Source organism: Pinus tabuliformis, chromosome J, assembly GCF_031772625.1.
Source record: "Pinus tabuliformis cultivar Carrire ecotype Pingquan chromosome J, CPIR1, whole genome shotgun sequence".
Classification (NCBI taxonomy): domain Eukaryota; kingdom Viridiplantae; phylum Streptophyta; class Pinopsida; order Pinales; family Pinaceae; genus Pinus; species Pinus tabuliformis.
Genome location: NC_142295.1, coordinates 899,785,403 through 899,801,696, shown reverse-complemented (window position 1 = coordinate 899,801,696; position 16,294 = coordinate 899,785,403). Strand labels below are relative to the sequence as shown.

At 37.8% G+C, this 16,294-nt stretch overlaps 1 pseudogene; it reads left to right on the top strand.

The window, feature by feature from the left end:
• The first annotated feature begins 11,825 nt into the window (after nt 1-11,825).
• Nucleotides 11,826-14,448, top strand: LOC149229591 (monofunctional isopimaradiene synthase, chloroplastic-like; annotated as a pseudogene).
• Nucleotides 14,449-16,294: the final 1,846 nt, after the last annotated feature.

Below are 16,294 nucleotides of genomic sequence, written 5' to 3'. Positions count from 1 at the left end.
GTCATAGTTCAAATGTCCAAATCAAGGATGCCACAAAAGACTTGATGGAAGTGTACCTTCATGACAGTGAGAATTGTATGAAAAGTTTTGTGCATGAGCAAAGGTTCCTTGTAGCTTCAGTAGTATTTCTTCTTCTATCCCAGTCATAAAAAGTGAGTGATCCGATGCTTTTCTGACCTGAACCTTGCCATCAAATGATCTGATGCTAAAGAGGTAAGATGATCATCAGGCGAGAAGACCAAGGAACACCAGATTGAAACGGAAGATCAAAGATCAAGATTGCATGAATGCTCCATCTAATTCACAACCCTTTGTAGCGTGAATATGAAGAACAAATCATATCTCTCATGAAGATGAATTATTTTCACATCTTGTTGTAGTGGCTACAACCACTCTCCAAAATTTTTCCTTAGCTTCGTTTTGGAGCCTCCCTACCGACCATCCTTAGAAGCACATCTTGCACTGTTAAGCACATCAACTTCATTTGTTTCATAGTCTTGTCAGACTGTGCATGCAATTATGTTCCACCTCCTTCACATACTGATTTTCAGATTTAGTGTCAGTTGCTGGTTGATCAGCGCCCTCTGGAAATTGTACAATTCTGAAGGGGAACCAACCTTCCCTCCAGAAAATTGTGCAAACCCAGTGAAACATCTAGTTGGGCTCCAAAATTGCACAATTCTTCCTGATAATATTCCTTTAAAAAATTGCGCAATTCATCCCAAGACAACTACTCAGCCCAAAGATTGCACAATTCTGGATAGAACTCACCCACTGCTCCCAGGAATTGCATAATGCATCTGGTACAACCACCCCAACAGCTAGCAAAAATTGAAAAAAACAACTAGGTAACTTTCTTGGTTCAGAAATTGTGCAATGTAGTCTGATAGGCTTCCTTGAGAAAATTATGCAATCTGACCCAAGAAACTTTCTCAACCCAAAAATTACACACTCCAGGGATATGGTCACCTGTTCCTCCCAGAAATTGTGCAATCCCTTTGGGACAACCATCTTCTCTCAACCCAGAAACTGCACAAATCCCTCTCCCAGAAGCGCAGACTGATGCATGTGCCTTTAGGTTGACTGGTTCCCTCCGGGACCGAGCAAAACTGATTTGCATATATGGATTGCTTTTCCCAGGGTAACATGCAAAGGCATCCCTAGATTTAGGGATCTATTTTTAGCAACTAGAGGTTACATGCATGGATCACTTTAAAAACCTCCTGCCAATTGTTTCTTTTCCTAGATTTATGGCATGCATGTCATAACCTCAATTTGGTCAAAACTCATTTCCCAAACCCTGCAAAGCTCATTCGTCGCATCGATATCACAACTCTAACTTCTCACATCGCATCAAGGAGACGTCGGCACATTCAACTCAATTGTTTCAGGGTAAGCCTGCTTTGCATATCTTGCATTGAGTTTCTGTCGCTTTTTGTGTTTTGGCTTGTGTGTGTGTTGTCTGCTTGATTTCTATGAACGCTTGCTGTCGTTTGCATGCATGTTAGCTTGTACAAGCATCATTTCATTTTTCATTCACATATCACCGTTGTTGCATGCATGACATTGTTTTTGCACTAACAGTTGTCGTCGTGGTTACCCGCTTCACACACGTGCATGCATCCCATTTTCTGAATCCTTCACTTACTGTTTGCATGAATAATCATTCACTCTTGTTTGCAGTCATCTCATCATGAATTCAGATTTCTCACGTTTTCAGTCGCCTGTCGGCCTGCCTGGGCTGCCTTGGCCCGTACTGTGCCTTGCCCAACTAGCACTGTGCATTTCCAGAAGTGAAGGCTCTACCTTCCCTCCATAGATTGTGCAAGTCTAGCCTAGCACTAACCTCCCGGCTTGCCTTACGCGAGTCTTGGAGGCAGTGTCCTACTTGCCCTAGAAATTGCACAATGTAGTCTGCTAGTTACATGTCACTGCTGACTGAAATTGTACATTGCACAGTTTTAGTCCTCAGAAGGCGAGGCTGAACAACTTGGACTATGCCTTGCATAGTTTTGGTAGTCAGTCTCCTGAACTCCCAGCAGAAATTGTGCAACCTTCACGATCAATCACACTGGTATGTTGCATGTCAGTCCTCCAGTTTATTTTGGTTTTAAACTGACATATTTCTTGCCATGAGTGTTGCTATGCCTCCAAGTATCACATGTGTCATCCGCCTCCTAGGAGCACAGGTACAATGGCTTCTAAGAGAGCAGATTCAAAGACACCACTAAGAGTTCAACTAGTGATGCAGTCGATCAAGTGTCTATGGACTTGCCTATCCAGAAAGACATCAAGTTTTTCATGGACAAGGATATCAAGATGAATAGAAACATCATCATAGCGAGGAACACCATCAGCAACAGCAGAAGGTAGCACACCTGCACATGATGAATGCAAGAGGAAGGTTGTTGATAGCATAGAGGCGGAGAAATGTTACAAGTTCAAAGTAGATCCACTCATGATGAAGGAAGCTTTTGAGATTGAGGCTATGAGGTGACAGCGTGACACATAGATCGCACGAAGGAAGAGAGAGAAATAAAGAAGGAGTTGCATGTGCTGAAGCAACAACTCATGGAAGAACATGAGTTGCACAGAGGAGAGAATTAGTTATAGCGTGAAAAAGTATACCATTGGGTGCAACATGCACAAACGGATGAAACTGTGCCCATAGAAGTTATAGATCCATCACAGCAGCTGGCACAGAGCAGACAGTGTGAGAAATGTTGTTGATTGCATGCAAGGAAATTCAGCAGCATGCATGTTATTGTGCGCACTCATGCGATCCCACCCATTTGGCACACTCACCGAGGCGAAGACAAGAAGCAAGTTTGACTGGAGCTAAACATGTACTTCGACAAGTTGAAGTGCGTGGTCACTAGCACACACTTGGAGATCAACACAAACATTATGCATCAATATGTTTCTTGTCCAACCACACTCAAGATAACGATGCACATGCTATTAAACAAGTTGGACAGAGGGGCCATATCATTGTACCCAGATGAAATGGAGGTAAGAGTTCGCTTTCCGCAAGATTTCACCATTGAGCGCACAGACACCATCATGGATGACCAAGCTTGGCATCAGTTCGCTATGATCGATCATTGCAAGGATGTCGAAGAGTTGGTATTACCACAATGGTCCGAGTGTTAGTGATGTCTTGCATGGCTTGCTCAATCCTATTTTGTCTCACATGGGTACATGTGCAGATTTTATGTAACATCTTGTCAAGTGGAAGTTCAAGTTTCGATAGTTGAATTTAACAAGCATAGAGTAGTTGAAGGGTGATGAGGGTACCAAATGTTAGGGGTGAGGTCAATCACACATACCAAATGTGTTTTCCATAATAATTGGTCAATAATACCACTATCAGTACAAATTTCCATAGGATCTTTCCCGTTATAGAAAAAATTAACTCTTAAACGTCTGTCATTATGTTGACATTATTACCCATCCACTCCACCTTGTCTTTTCAGAAAATACATCAGCCAAATCAGGGACAGATCAACCGATGGCAGGCTAACATGTTCAAGTTTGTATAGGGAAATTTGTCGTAGTAATTAGTTAGCAAGTCTACTCAGAAACATCATGTTGAAGCTACTTTGGCTGCTGTTGAGGGAGAGACGATGTGCTACTTTAGCTGATATGCAGGATGCAGCCTTGGAAGTGGAATCGAACATCGTGGCTACAAAAAAGCTCAAAGGTAATGCTGATAGAAGAAGACAGAGGGACGAGCCTTCATCATCTTCACATCCTAAGGTTGATAAAATGGCCAAGATGATAGAGTCATTAGCCTCTGAGATTTCCAAATTAAAGGTTGAGCAACACTCTGGGAAAGGAAGAGTTCCTAGCACCTTTGCTCCTCCAAATCAAAATCCATATAGAGGAGCCAATGAGCAGTGGCAGATTTTGCAAAGAAGCAAAGAGGCTAATGAGGACCAAAGGGTGAAGGCCCCTTTTTAGAATGCAATCATGGAAGAAGAATAGTTTTAGGAAGATGATGAGATTCACTGCATGGAAGGCAAAGGTAGCACCACCTTTTTGACCAAAGCTGCCTATGAGAAGTCATTATTCAATGGCCAGATTAGCCAAGAATGTTATGGCGGGGTTGTTCTACAAACTGTAGATCAACACCAATACAATCTGAGGACTATGATGAATAATGTCAAAGAAACTCCTGTTCATAAAGTTGTTGTACCTATAGAACAACAAGCTAATAAGCAGAAGCAACCAGCAGTTGATCCTATCATCCTCAAAGCTCTAGCCATAGAGGTAAGAAGCCTTGACATGTCCCCTTCTTCTTTCAGTTTTCAATCAGAAATCCACAAGCCAAGAATACCTATGTCCCTAATTGAACCAGTGAATAATGAGTTCTTCAAGAAATCGATCCTTGAGGATCTTGAGCCTAGAACCATCCAAGCTTCCACTAACTATGTAAATCTGCAAGATGACCAACTAGCTGTTATCCTCAGCCCAGTGATCGAAAATTGTGAAGATAGCTCCCCATCATTCTATGTTACTCTGCCTATTCATGGTAAAATCCTCCGTAATTTCTTTCTGGACACTAGAGCCAGCCATAATTTGATGCCCAAGGCTGCCATAGATAAGCTCGGTCTTGACATTAACAAGCCTTATTAGTTGGCTTCCATGCAACTCAGGAAACCAGTTTGCTAGATCATAAAGGAGGGAGGCCCATAGATTTGGGACATGTTCTTTGAGGGGGCCTGCTCTAAGGAAGCTGCAGGAGCAAGTGAAGTCGTTGTGTCCCCCACACAAGAATGCATTGATCCACCTTTTATATTAACTTTTCAGGTCACAAATGACACAGTAGAGTATAAATAAGACCTTATTATTCAGCAGGTGTATGAAAGCTTCCAAGTAAAACATCCAAGGATAGAAGCATGCAGAGAGGAGGTGAAATATAGGCCATCTCTGCCTAATAATATCAAATGCTGGAAAGTTTTGGAAGTGGGTGGTAAAATCAATAGGCTTTTGCAAGTCTTTGATGAATTGGCTGATATGCACATTGACCAAGAGAAAGAAAGCTTTGATCGAAAGGTAAAAAGGGTCAATTTTCAGTTGGGTGACTTTTTTCTCAAAAGGAATGCATCAAAGGAAGGAGGGAATGTTTTTGATGGCCCATTCAATGAGTTGTTCTCTGAACTTTATTTCAGTTAAGGCTTTCAAGCCTTAGTATTGTAAATATGTTGTTTTCAAAGTTTTTACATATGCAAAATAGACTCCATGCCCAATGGAACACTAGGAGGAAGTTTTGATTTTTGGTCTTACTGGAAAGGCAGTGGCCTAGAGTTCTTGAAACCTCATAGGGAGGATTTCATCCCCAGAAGGAGCCAGTGTTAGCCCTGAGATGAAGCGCTGAAATTTTGAAGGCTAAAGGAAGGACACAATCTACTTTCTTGTCCTAAAGAGGATCCCACATGGGCCATTACCCCACTTTCCTCACTCTCCCACTTACATTTCATGCCGCTCATTTCCTAACCCGACCCTCACATCCTGACGAAACCCTCTTTTGCCTTAGCCTCAAGCAAATTAACCCAACCCTGCAAAACCTTACCTTTCTGTCATACGTGCCCTCTGCACATTTCCCAAGGACACCTTGTACCTCTGTGTCCCTCAGCCGTTGATTTTCCCCCACTGATCCATGGTCCACGTCTCATCCGATCAATGAAACTTGCCCGATCATTCCCCACTGTCAGATCCCCCCCACCAGATCTGATGGCTATCACTCATATCGCACGGGCAATTAGCGAGAAGAATACTCACCCAATAAAGGCGGTTTTTCTCTCTCTTCTGCTGCGACGTGTCATCTGCTGAATGGAATCGGGCGGACTCCACTATTTACCACTTACTGCCCGACGAGTGCCCGATATAAACCATAACCGCCCAAACCAAACCACCTCCAGGTGTTATCATCCGTGCACCTCCTTCACCCGATAACCATCCGATCTGTTCACTTAAGATCTAACGGCCCGAACAAGTTCCTCTCCCACCATGACCTCGAGCCTCCTGTGCACGATCTCCACCGTGCATTCCACTCGATCCAACGACTCTCATTCACAACTGCTCCCGATCGTCCTCCACTTCTCTGTCACTTCTCTGTCTATTCGATTTGGCACATCCATCCACCTATGCACCTAATACTCGACTGCCCATCTGTTATCCGAAGAAGAAGGTGGCTGACTCTGTCAGTCTCATGATAGTCAGACCGCTAAGCCTAATTAACAAAAAGCATGGCCGAAGGAAGAAGGACATAGTATGATCTCTGCAAACAAAAATAAACAGACATGGAGCTCCACTGTCACAATCAAGCCAACCACCTAGCAAGACATCCTAGTACTAGAATTAATTACCGTTTTCGTGATGGAAGGAGAATGGTGTCCTTATACGTAATCAGACAATTAATGCCAATAGGTGGTCAATTAAGACATCCCCAGCTCTAAACAACTAAGGATCATTTTAAAGAAAAACTATAAATAGCAGAAAGGAAGATGTAATCGAGGTTGGCAATTAGGTTTTGGTTCAACTTCTAGAGACTGTAGATATTCTGTAACTTGCAGCGTCTCATCTTCATTTTGAGCAATGCAAGCTTCTTTTGTTGTTAATTGCTCAATGCCCATTTCTCCTCTGTTCTAAACTTGTACCTGGAATGTTTTATTCATGATATCTTCTATGCCTAATGCTAGATAACTATAATCTTATTTCTATTTTAGTAAATTGAATGTAACAGTGAGTATGTCACTCAGGTTTCTTTTGTATCAACTGCAAGATAACTGTCATCTTATCTTTGCATTGATAGATTAGATTTGCAAGTTTCCTTACTAGTTGCAGTTGGCCATCATACATTCTGTATGCATCTGCTGGTATGGTTAGTATTCCTCATCTATTCCCTAATTCCCAAACTATTGAGCATTGGTGGTCTAAAGGCTTGTAGTCTGAGGGTGTTCATGCATGTCTAGAGTGAAAACAGAGTAGAATTGGTTATCTGGCTTGAACTGAACCATCATCCATCCCAATAAGATCCTAGAACCATATTGAAGATTATATGTTACCAGGCATCTCCAAGCTACAACCTAGGAGAGTTTCCTGGAGCCCTAACAGCGACAAAAGAAAATTTCCATCCCACAGTAAGAAAAATTATGGTGATGTGAGGTAGATTATTGAAAATTAAGTTTCAAGCAATGCAATATATCATAAAGATGGAAAATTCTTGGAAATGTCATACCACATAAAGAAGGAAAAATTGATCTCATGTGATTTTTTGCTAGTAAAAATGAGATGGGCATGAAAATCATAGAGGAATCATTTTGGAAGACATGAGAATGAAATTTTAGCCAATTCTTTTAGAAAATTTGTATATTTGAACTTTTGTCTTGTCATAAACATAATATATTTCATAAGGTGTGATATGTCTCATGAAGAAGAGCTTCATGTTCAAGTGACACATTACAAAAAATAAAACCTTTACAAGATATGTCCATTAGGGGAATTTTGAGGTAACGAATGGGCCTAAAAAAAAATGTACTAGAAAAATCAACTTTAAAATAACTAATAAGATTCAATATGGTGATGTGATATCTAATGGTAAATATTTTGGAGGGAAAAGAAGAAAATTATTTTGTTTAATTGTATTTTTTATTTATCTCCTTATAGGTTCACTCAAATTTCCAGTGTAGACACCTTGAATTTTGCATCCAACTAATACCCACTTTGAATACTTTTGATTAGAACCATATTAAAAAATGAAAATACATGAAAAAATTGTGTTCAACATGAATTTTATAAATTATAGTAGTATGGTTATTGCAAACTAGTCTAATAAGCAACAAAGTTTATGATACTTTTGATGGTAAATAGGTTCATAGAAGATCATCATTCCTTTGATGGTAAATAGATTCATAGAAGATCATCATTCTTGACACCAAACTTAGAATCAAGTTTATATGGAACCAGGGGATTCCATTAGGCTTCCTTCCTATTTTAGATGTTTTGAGTTTTAGAAAGACATATTTTGTGATTAATGAGGAAGGATTGTGTGATGGATCACAAAAAGAAAAGGAACTGACTTCAATGGTGATTAACATTAATTGATATGATTCAAATTAATGGTGATTCATCATTATTTTGATGATAAATAGGTTCATAGAAGATCATCATTCTTGACACCAGAATTAGAATACGTTTATATGGAACCAAGGGATTCCATTATGCTTCCTTCCTATTTTAGATGTTTTGAGCTTTAGAAAGAGATATTTTGTGATTAATGAGGAAGGATTGCATGATGAATCACAAAAAGAAAAGGAACCCAATTCAATGGTGATTCACATTAACTGATAGTGCTGAAATATGGATGTATTTACAAGGAAAATTTGTATAATGAATTGCAAAAAAAAAGGAAAAAACTAAATAATGAGGATTCTTTGTTAACTACACTTATAACGCGAAAGGTATGCCTATTCAGTCTCTTAAAACCAAATGCCAATATTTTCTTTATTTTGTTAGGAACTTTTTTTGTATCATTTCCACCTGTTAATGGCATTTTTTCACTTTAAGCTAAATCTACCATTTTATTTACTTAAAAGTTTGTTGCAAGAACCTGGAGCGATCCTTATTTCATCATGGGTTAATTTGAACGTTGTTAAACGTTATTTGGCTAAATCTAGGGATTCCTTGGAATCCTTCCCATGTAGGAATGATTTAAAAAAACTTCAGGTTAATGATAGACAAGAAAACCATTGTGGGGTTTCGCCCAGTTCTAGAACAACGAACTCAGAATCTGCTGAGTTTGATAGTGTTGATGATTTTGGCCTTAATAGATTTTTCCATTTATCCCATTTACATATGTAGTATTAATGTGATGAAAATATGTTCAGAAATATCATTTTGACACCTGCTTGTGTAATGCGAAGCATGGTAAATAAAATGAAGTTTCAACACATCGAAATGTAACTTGAATTCAAAGATGAGGTTGAGTCAACCCTCTCAGACCATAACCTACATTCTAATTCTACATAGAAGGAAGAAAATAATCAGCCAGGTCCTGAATCTCAATCTAGAATTAAGAAAAAATATATAACCCATGTTGGCATTATGGTACATGAAATGATAAAGGGAAACTCACATTGTAACAAGTCTATTTAGAGGTAACAGAGTAATGGTACAGAAGAACGGGATGATGGGACAAAGGATTATAGATCAAAAATCAAGAAATTGAGGAAAGAGAATGTTTTAAGTTGTATAAACTGTTTAACCTAGTCCAAGTACTGTATACATGCGGGTACATAGAATAAAAGGAGCTTATACGTATGCACGCAGTTTCATAGAAGGAAAAGCACGTATGGGATGGAAAATTAAGGTTAAAGAATACCTAGGGTCCATACCTTGGTATTAACCCACAATATTGAATGGAATAATGGTTACGTGATCTTGTCTAAGAATACCATAGGTTCTAAGTGTTGTTTTGATGCATCGTATTGACAAAGTCTCTAAGTATATAAGGAGGAGAATATCAAAGCGCCAAAAGTGCAAGTGAAAGGGCTTTACATGAATACTTCTATCTGAAGTATATTTTGTGTTGTAAGGATTATGGTTATGATCTAAAACATCTTGTGTGCCCTTGGATACAATGTTGGATTAGGATCATGAGATCTGAAATGACTTATCATCGTATGATCTGATAATGGATAGACTAGATCTAAGTGCTAATGCATTTTTTATCATTTAAATGCTATGATCTGGGTATATCTGAAGTCTTGAAAAGTTGCGAAGTTAAAATTCATTATTTGAAAATCTATATGCAGGTTCTCCTCGGTGAAGGAGCGTATACACGTAGGTTTGACACTTCCACGTAGCATATGCAGAGGAAGGGATTGTTGTTTAGAAATGACTAATCTATCTAATCAATGTTGTTGTTTTACTACTGTTTGTTAATGATTCCTTCATTAGATTTGAAGTAAAAATGATTGTATAAGGTGATTGAGTCTGGATGACTGATTGACTCAGTAAGAAGGGTGGTCTTTGTTGTTATCTGTTTACAACTCTGTAATATGATAGTATATCTTTAAAATGTCTTTGGGTAGTACAGTTTCTGGTTGATAAGTTTTATGATTTAATATCTTTAGAGGTATATGCAGGTTGGATTACAAAAAGTAGTGTATACACGCAGATTTTCCTCATTGAAGTAGTGTATACATTCTAACATATGATTTTTGAGGTTGCAGTTAGTTCTGGTTGTTGATGTAGTGTTCTGGGTTTAGCTCTGTTTTATGGTGACAATGATCTGACTCTTTAGATTGATTAGCTGTGTTTTGCTTTAGAGTTGATGGGTTTTAGTGATTAGTTGATGTAATTTTATTTTATGGTTGTATTATAGTTATGGTGATTGATTTTGATGTTCAATGTTACTGATGGGTCCAATATGAACATTTGATGAAACGTGACATACATATTGTGTTGATGTGTATGAGGAGTATCGAGTCTGAAAATTTATGAAACATGGTTCCTAGAGGAAGAGTGGAAGGGGTAGCCTTCTGTAGGCTGGCGCCTATGTACTGGTACAAGTTTACGCCAGTACAAGAGCCAGGGGGTTGTAGGTCCCTTCTAATAGCAGCTGGAGAATGAGTAAAGGTTGTAGCCTTTTGTAGGTTGGCACCTACATATTGGTAAACATATCAGCCAGTACAAGAGCTAGTTGGTTGGAGCTCCCTTCCAGTAGAAGTTGGAAAATGAGTGAAGGTTGTAGCCTTTAACAGGTAGATGCCTACGTACTGGAAAAATTTTGCACTAGTGCAAAACTTGTAAACACTTTTTATAATAAGAAGATTGAAGACTGAGACGACAAGAATGAGCCACGGTGGAGGGCTCGAAACGTCGATTCAATCAAATCATGGATGCGATAACTCCGAAAGAAAACAACAAACAATTGTGGTTTTTACCCACATTGGGTTTCCGCCTGAAAAATCATAGTGTTCATGTGTGCTAGTGTTCATAGACAAGCCCGTATCGAAGAAAAATAAGCCCCAACCAAATCATTTCTTTTATTTTTTTTATAATAATACTCCAACTCATAAGGATGATGATAATTGTGATAGCCATTGTCAACACAAGGATGATAATGATGTATTTACTCAAAGTATGTATTGGCAGCAACATTATACTATTATTGTTCCCTATCTAGAGCATAGAAACCGACAACTTCAATATGAAAATGACCAATTAAGATTGATGAATAAGCTTAGGGAAAGTCAACAAGATAAAAATACTTATGGGTTGGAGGAAAAGCCACTGTCATCAGATACTCACATTATCATCAAATTTTCTAATGTCAAAGAAATCACAATTTTATATCCTTGCAGTCAAATTTCTACGATTTAATATGATGTAATTTGTTTATTTATAGGTTGTAAATTTGGCAAGGTATGCTTCTTTGTTTTTATTTAGTTTATTAGTTTTGAGAGAAACTATAAAATCTCATAATTTGTAGCGTTCTATATGATTCACTTCTTCATCAGCTCATTAGTGCCTCGATTTAATTGAGCTTAGAGGCTTATTTTAGAGCTCAGTATGATGTAATTTAAATTTTATAGTCTTATTCTATCATTCAATATGATGTATATGACTCTGTTAGTTGAAATTTTGTTTATGAAGACTAATTTTAAATCGAAAAGTAAAAAAACTAAATAACTATACAAAACATTTAAATATGATTCACTCATACAAAAATATTTGAGGGTGAAGAAATTGGATCTTTCTAAATTCATATTAGATCTGTGTTTAAGATAAATCTATGATAGTAATATTTGAAATTGATGCGCAGCCATTGGGACGAAGGAGGCATTGGATGGGCCAGGGAAAATCTTGTTGCTGATATTTATGTTATGGCCATGGGACTTCGAATCTTAAGGCTGCATGGATACAGTGTATCCTTAGGTAAATGAAAATGTTGACACGAAGAGCTAAGTTTTAGCTGTAAACTGTGCCAACAGTGAAGGATTTGAGTTCTTTCATTTTGTTGAATCATCTGTAACCATCATTCTTGGAAGATGTTTTAAAAACTTTTAGAGATGAGTATGGCGAGTTCTTTCGCTTCCCCGGTCAAACAGAGAGAGGAGTAAAAGACATGTTAAACGTCAATCATTTCTCACATGTTGCATTTCCAGGAGAAGCAGTCATGGAAGAAGAAAAACTCTCCACCCAAAGATATCTTTGGAGTGCTTTGGAAAATGTGGATGAGAACACTCGGCGAGAGGTATATAGTATTTGCCGGCTCTTTTAACATCTCAGTCTTGCTGCTAACTCAACCTGACATCAATGAGTATATATTTATATATGTAATCTTATTTGCAGGTGGAGTACACCCTCAAATATGCATGGCTTAGGAGTCTACCAAGGCTGGAGGCCAGAAGCTACATTGAAAGTTACGAGGTAAACGATGTTTGGCTTGGGAAAACCATGTATAGGTAAGATTGTAAAACTTATAATATTTGTGTCCGATATAATACCGTTGAACCCAATAGTAAACCATTTGTATTTTAATATATAATTGAGGGGAGCAGCATGCCATATATTAACAACCGAAAATACTTGGAACTGGCCGAACTGGACTTCAATAATGTGCAGTCTATACACCAAAGGGAGCTTCGCGAGCTTCGAAGTTGCTAGTATTGTTTAATTCAACGTTTCAATCATTTAAGGCTATCTTACTTAATTTTTTATTCAATGTTTCATTCATGTGAGTATAAGCTAAGCTAGTGTATCTCGCATTGTTCAAAGGTGGTGGAAAACATCGGGTTTTGCGGAGCTCAATTCACGTGTCGTTGAAATATTTTTCTAAATCTCCTCTTCTATTTTTGAACCAGAGCTAGCTTCGCGTAGAGCCGCCTTTACCAAATCTACCACCTGCGCTATCATTTTAGGCGACCTATATGATGCTCATGGATCTATAGAAGACATCAGGCTATTCACAGAAGCAGTTAAAAGGTAGAGATTTAATCTATTAAATCTCTTTTGATCTAAAAGTAAATGAAAGTTTCTGCAATTATTGTGGCTGCTAAACTATGTATTCATGCCTATTCTTCGCCTTTGTTATAGATGGGATCACTCTCCATTAGACTGAATGGAAGACCACATTAAAATATGCTTCCCGGATCTATACAATCTGGTAAATGAAATAGTGGAAGAAGTCTGCAAGAGACAAGGGAGACAGGGGCATGAAGTGCTAGGCTACATTCGACACTTTTTTTTGTAAAGGTGGAAAAGCTTATCAAACTCAGTTGTCCAACCAACAGTTGATGCATCACTGTTATCAAGGAAAACCACGCCACCTGGAATAACCCGCTGGTGGTCTGTATGGTAGCAGGGTTTCACTCTTGCCAGATGCCTCTGGGTCCTGGGCCGTTAACCTGTTTTCTTACGTCCGAGGAAGACAATCTCTTAGCCAAGCAGAAACAGTTTTAGGGCAATGTCTGTTGACGCATCACTGTTATCAAGGAAAGCCACGCCGCCTGGAATAACCGGCTGGTGGTCTGTAAGGTAGCAGTCTTTCACTCCTGCCAGATGCCTCTGGGTCTTGGGCCATTAACCATTTTCCTTACGTCCGAGGAAGACGATCTCTTAACCAAGCAGAAACAATTTTAGGACATACTCCAAGCCCTCACTACATTTGGCACTTAGTACGTACTATGTTTACAATTTTGATGCTATACAAGTTTTTTTTTTATTTTCTACAAAGATACAATTAAATACAGACAATGAATTTATGGGTTATATAATATACGGTAGTTGGAGATCCAACTTGAAGCATATACGAAAGAAATAGAATGGTCTAACCTGAATATGTGCCGTCCTGCGATGAATACATAGAGACTGCTAATGTGTCAATACCACTGGTAACCATCGTTCTGATTGGTGTTCTTTTTATTGGAGAGGTTCTTACAGATCACATACTCTCTGAAATTGGTTACCGATCCAAATTTGTATATCTCATGTGCTTGACAGGGTGTTTGGTGAACGATATCAAAAGTTACTAGGCAGGGTGCTCAATCTCTTGTAATCTAATGTAGGGTCTATGTTTTGAACGGTTGCTAATTATTTGTAGGCGGAGAGAGGTCGAGGAGAGGTGGCTTCTGCCATACAGTGTTACATGAAGGACCATCCCAAATTGTCAGAAGAAGAATCTCTCGAAAATATTTATAGTCTCATGGAAAACGCCCTAGCAGATTTGAAGTGTGAATTCCTGAACACAAAAGACGTGCCAGACAATTGTAGTGTGAATTCCTGAACACAAAAGACGTGCCAGACAATTGTAGGAGAATCATTTTTTACAGTGCTAGATCAATGCAACTGTTTTACGCGGAAGAGGTCAGTTTAACACTTTCACAAACGAGTATTAAAGAACATGTCAAAAAGATCCTCTTCGAAATAGTTGCGTAGAATAAATTATTCAAATAAAGGTGTGTGGTGTTCTATTCACGGTGTAGTAACGCATGCGCTTGTTGATCAACAGTTGTTATAACTATTTTTTTTTTTTTCTCTTTCTCATGCCGACGATGAAATTCATGGTTGCCAACATGTTTTTGCTTTTCCCCATTCGTTAAAGCATATTAAATTTCATTGTATGTTAAAGACAAATTGTTTATCAATCATAGCCGAAGATCCTGATGAGAATCGTTTTGGGAAAAAGTTATTTGTAAATAATTAGGTGACCAGCCATTTTTATGATTGCAATTTAGATTTGACAATTGATATATCGTGTCGATGAGGTACATAGATTTTAAAACCAAAAATTAATATAGAGAACCAGATTCATTTACACAATCCATAAAGTTTATTGGTGGTATATATTATGGATGTAGCAATCTAGAGTTGGCCATTGATATATCGTGTCGATAAGGTACACAAATTTTAAAACCAAAAATTAATATAGGGAACCAGATTCATTTTACAAAGTCTATATGAAAAAGTTTATTGGTGGTATATATTATGGATGTGGCCGTCTATTTGCTTTATGTTTAATGTGATACGTAAATGGGAAAGTAACCAGGTTTTAAATCAAAAAGTTTATTAAGGTATATATTAGCACAATTACATTTACTAATGTGATTGATATAAGTCAATAGACATATATGAAGTATATATACAATCACATTTTCCAATGTGATTGATATAAGCCTATCACGTATATCAACCAAATTAATAATTATTATGTGTATTTTTTAAAAAACCAACTATTTGTAATAATTAATAACTATATAAATAATAACAAACGTATTCTTATATATTTATGATTATTATATTAATATTATAATAATAATATTAGCTCATAATAATATTAGTAATATTAATTAATAATAATAATATATTGTTATAATAATAATAATAATAATAATATAGTATTAGAATAATACAATATAATTATTATTATATAATAATAACATTAATTGATAATATTAAAAATATTAACAACAATATTTTAATAACGATAATTATAGAAATAAGACTTTTTGCTTCTTCGTTCAAGAATGGAGAGATATCAAATTGGAATCAGGTGATTTACTGGTTAGTTTTGACGACGTTTGCTTATACACCAAAATCCCCATCCAAGAAGCCATTGATATCATAAATCACATCACTCACAAAGACACTGCCAAGTTGGTTGGCCTCTGCCTCACCTCGACTTTCTTTAGTTTCCAAGGCGAGTTTTATGAGAAAACATGCAGTGTGGCGATGGGCTCCCCTCTTTCCCCTATCATCACTTACTTGTTTATGGAATATTTTGAGGCCAGGGCCTTAGCCACTGCTCAATTTTGTCCTAAAAAGTGGAAGAGGTTTGTTGATGATACCTATGGCATCTGGCCTCATGGTTGGGAGAAACTCGACCTGTTTCTCAACCACCTTAATTCTCTATATTACTCCATCAACTTCACGAAGGAAGTTGAGGTGGATGGGTTCCTTCCCTTTCTCGACATTCTCCTTTTGAGGATGGATGATGGTTCCATTTGTCACCAAGTATTTCAGAAAAAGTCTCACATGGAATAGTATCCCCATGCCAGTTCCAATCATTTCCTAGCTCAGAAATTCAAGGTTCTCAGCACTCTTGCTACCCGTGCTCTAAGAGTCTCTGATGATAGCCACCTCGAAAAGGAGAAATGCCATCTTCTTGAAGTTTCCAGAAATAATGGGTATAATAGATCTCAAAGCCTCAAGGCCTTTCACAAGGCATGTAAAATGCCTGGAGTTAAATCTTCTTGTGACGATCCTATCTCTAAGGTTCATCTTC